Source organism: Camelina sativa, chromosome 14, assembly GCF_000633955.1.
Source record: "Camelina sativa cultivar DH55 chromosome 14, Cs, whole genome shotgun sequence".
NCBI lineage: Eukaryota > Viridiplantae > Streptophyta > Magnoliopsida > Brassicales > Brassicaceae > Camelina > Camelina sativa.
The window spans coordinates 17,255,315-17,259,504 of NC_025698.1; the positions used below are offsets into that span (position 1 = coordinate 17,255,315).

The window sequence follows — 4,190 nt, forward strand, 5'->3', positions numbered from 1 at the left end:
ATCCAAACCTAAAAGAAGTGGTAAAAAACGAAATTCTGAAGTTGCTCGACGCTGGAGTTATCTACCCTATTTCTGATAGTACTTGGGTGTCTCTGGTGCACTGCGTTCCAAAGAAAGGTGGAATAACTGTTGTCAAAAACGACNGTTGAGGTTCGGACTGTTCTTCCTGCTCAATAGCTCCTTCGGGTACATGCTCGGATTTGACCTTGTTTTACCCTATTTTAGGCTCTAAAGCACCTGTTTTCATCCAAAATGCACAAATGCAAGAATGCAACACCCTAAATGGCCTAAATGCAAATTACTACAGATAATGACCTAAAAATGCTTAGGTTAGGGTATATATAATGCAAACTATGGACAAAAAAAAGATGTCTAAAACATGTAAATTAGAGAGTTATCACCGATCCTACCACCCCGATAAATGACCGGGTGGATATTCCGGTAAGCCCACCACCAACCGACAAACCAGGCGGGGAGAAACAGAAAGAGAGACGATTCATCCCTCCACCTTACAAGCCACCGTTGCCATTTCCTGGACGGTTTCGCAAAGAACTTAATGAGAAGTAGAAGGCATTGTTCGAAAACAGATGAAGGAACTCGAGCTTCGCATGCCTCTAATGGACGCCTTCACTCTGATACCCCCTTACCAGAATTTCCTGAAAGATGCGGTGATGGAACTGATCAAACAGGTTCAAGGAATGGTTATACTCAACCATGAGTGTAGCGCTGTCATCCAGAGGACTACTGCACGTAAGAAATTGAGCGACCCGGGATCGTTTATATTACCTTGCTCGATTGAACCTTTGACATTTGGAAGATGTCTCTGTGACTTGGTGGCATCGGTTAGCCTAATGCCTTTAATTGTAGCCAAACGCCTTGGATTTGAGAAATTCAAGCCCACCGACATCCAGCTAGTACTGGCAGATAGAACTACAACGTTTCCGAGTGGAGTATTGGAAGACTTGCCGGTCAAGGTAGGATTAGTAGATGTACCAACCGACTTCGTGGTCTTGGAAATGGATGTAGAACCAAGAGATCCGCTAATCCTAGGACGACCATTCTTAGCCACCGCACGATCAATGATAGATGTGAGGAACGGAAAGATCTATCTGAAACTCGGGGAAGACCTTACTATGCAGTTTCATATTTGGAAAACTATGAAAAAAGCCCACAATCGCAGGGCAAACCTTCTCGATAAAGGAATTAGAGAAATTACGCGAGGAGGCGTTTGAGGAGGTAACAATCGGGGATTTCCTACAGACAGCGCTAACAAAGGATGGTGAGGAGGGATTCGTACACCAAGAAACGAAACTCTATAAGGAATTTCTTGACACCTATAGAGCAGTCATCGAGCTGGAATTAAGTGAGGATCTGAGGGAGGCTGAGAAGGAGAAAATGATGCTTGACAAACAAAGCTTGAACAAGTCAGTTGTCACCTCCTGCGCCATGTCATGCAGCTGCTCAAAACCAGCCCACCCGACCACCAGCCCGATCACTAACACGACCATCTCGCCGAGCAGGATGATCGAGCACCACTTCGAGTCGCAATTCCAAACCACTAATGATTGGTCCGAGTCAAAGGCACCTAAAGTAAAACTCAAACCTCTTCCGTCCGGGCTAAGGTACACTTTCTTGGGACCTAATTCAACCTATCCAGTTATCGTCAATTCTAGCTTGCCAGAAAAAGAGCTGAAATTGCTTTGCACTCAATTAAGAAATTATAGAGGAGCAATAGGTTACACTCTAGAAGACATCAAGGGTATATCTCCTGATCTCTGCACCCATAGGATAAACCTAGAGGATGAATCGTATTCTAGTGTGGGGCCTCAGCGTAGGCTAAATCCAAACCTAAAAGAAGTGGTAAAAAACGAAATTCTGAAGTTGCTCGACGCTGGAGTTATCTACCCTATTTCTGATAGTACTTGGGTGTCTCTGGTGCACTGCGTTCCAAAGAAAGGTGGAATAACTGTTGTCAAAAACGACAAAGATGAGCTAATTCCCACAAGGACAATAACAGGTCATCGAATGTGTATTGACTATAGGAAGCTTAATGCGGCCTCTAGGAAAGATAACTTTCCTCTGCCTTTCATCGACCAGATGCTGGAAAGGCTCGCTATTCACCCCTACTACTGTTTCCTTGACGGGTATAGTGGGTTTTTCTAAATCTCTATACACCCTGCCGACCAGTAGAAAACGACATTTACCTACCCTTATGGTAGTTTTTCCTATAAGAGAATGTCTTTCGGTTTGTGCAACGCTCCTGCAAATTTCAAAGATGCATGATGTCCATCTTCTCGGATTTAATAGAAGAGATGGTGGAGGTTTTCATGGACGACTTTTCAGTATATGGAGCCTCTTTCTAATCCTGTCTTTCAAACCTCTGCAAGGTGCTCAAAAGGTGTGAAGAGACTAACCTAGTGTTAAACTGGGGAAAGTGCCACTTTATGGTTCAGGAGGGGATAGTCCTGAGCCACAAGATCTCAGAAAAGGGAATAGAGGTCGACAAAGCTAAGATTGAAGTGATGGTTCAACTGCAACTTCCTAAATCTGTGAAAGACGCCAGAAGCTTCCTAGGTCACGCAGGGTTCTATAGGCGATTTATTAAAGACTTCACTAAGACTGTGCGACCATTAACGCGGCTCCTTTGCAAAGAAGCAGAATTTATTGTCGACAAGGACTGTTTAGATGCTTTCAACAAGATAAAGGAAGCCTTGGTGAGTGCACATATAGTCCAGGCACCTAATTGGGATCATCCTTTTGAGATTATCTGCGACGCATCAGATTACGGTGTAGGGGCAGTGTTAGGCCAAATGATAGATAAAAAGCTCCATGTGAACTACTACACCAGCAAAACCATGGACGATGCCCAAACGAGATATGTGACAACTGAAAAGGAGCTCCTTGATGTGGTTTTTGCATTTGCGAAATTTCGGAGTTACTTGGTCGGATCAAAAATAATTGTTTACACGAATCATGCAGTCCTAAGGTACAGTTACTCAAAAAAAGGACACCAAACCTAGGCTTCTCAAATGGATCCTTCTTCTGCAAGAATTCGACATAGAAATTCTGGACAAGAATGGAATTGAAAACGGGGTAGTAGACCATTTGTCTAGAATGAGAATTGAGGATCCACTCCCAATAGATGACTCAATGCCCGAAGAAAGACTAACACACATCGACTTCCTAGAGGAAATGAGCCACACGATCGGACACACGATAGCTCACTCGACTCCCAAGTCAACCGGGTCGATCGAGTTGGTTAAGCTACCTTGGTACTCAGATTTCGTGAACTACATGGTGTGTGGAGAAATCCCTAAAGAATATGATGCTCACAGAAAGAAGAATTTCTTCAGAGACGTCAATAGCTATTACTGGGATGAACCATATTTATACAAAAAGGGGACTGATGGCCTATTCAAACGATGTATAGCAGAGGAAGAAGTTCGAGGAGTACTCGAGCACTGTCATGGATCCGCCTATGGGAGTCATTTGGTTACTTTCAAAACGTACAAAAGATCCTTCAAGCTGGTCATTGGTGGCTGATAACATCATTATTTTACCCATATTAGCTATAGTGTTCATATGTATTTAGGAAGAGTTTGATGAGATTTCATGTATAAAAGTTCTATTATCAAGTATTTCAGGTTTGAAGAAGGTTTTACAGGTTTTATAGCAATTTGGAAAGATTCAGAGCTTTACAGTACGGGAACCTTATGAAGAGCTTCCAGAAATCAAAATATATCATGCTTGGTATCTGTGGAAATCTGGAAGAGTCATCTTTCTCCTCGAAGTAGAATCAAGTCAATCCATTCATTTACCCAGAAGTTATGCCCGATCTATCGAGACGTGTTACAAATCGACGTGAAGAGAAGCAACCAGCCGATGGGCTTTTATCCAAGGCCTGACAAGCGACCATCACTGCAGCCCAGTCCAAGCCTCCTCCACGGTCCATAAGCCTATTTCGCCGCCCCTTGTCCTGCACTCAAGAAGAAAAGACGTTTCTACCATTACAAACCGTAACCCTAAACCAAAACCCTATAAATACTCTGAAGACCTAGGGTTTTGATGTGTGCTTCCTTTGTGCCTCTAAGTTCTTCATCCACACCACCAGCAGCCGACCTAGAGACTCCTGTACCGCCGTCGAAGCTCGTCTTCTCTCACCTCCTCCTAGAAGTCGTCGCTGAAGTCAC

At 43.7% G+C, this 4,190-nt stretch overlaps 1 pseudogene; it reads left to right on the forward strand.

Annotated features, from left to right (window-relative positions):
* Nucleotides 588-3,543, forward strand: LOC109128690 (annotated as a pseudogene).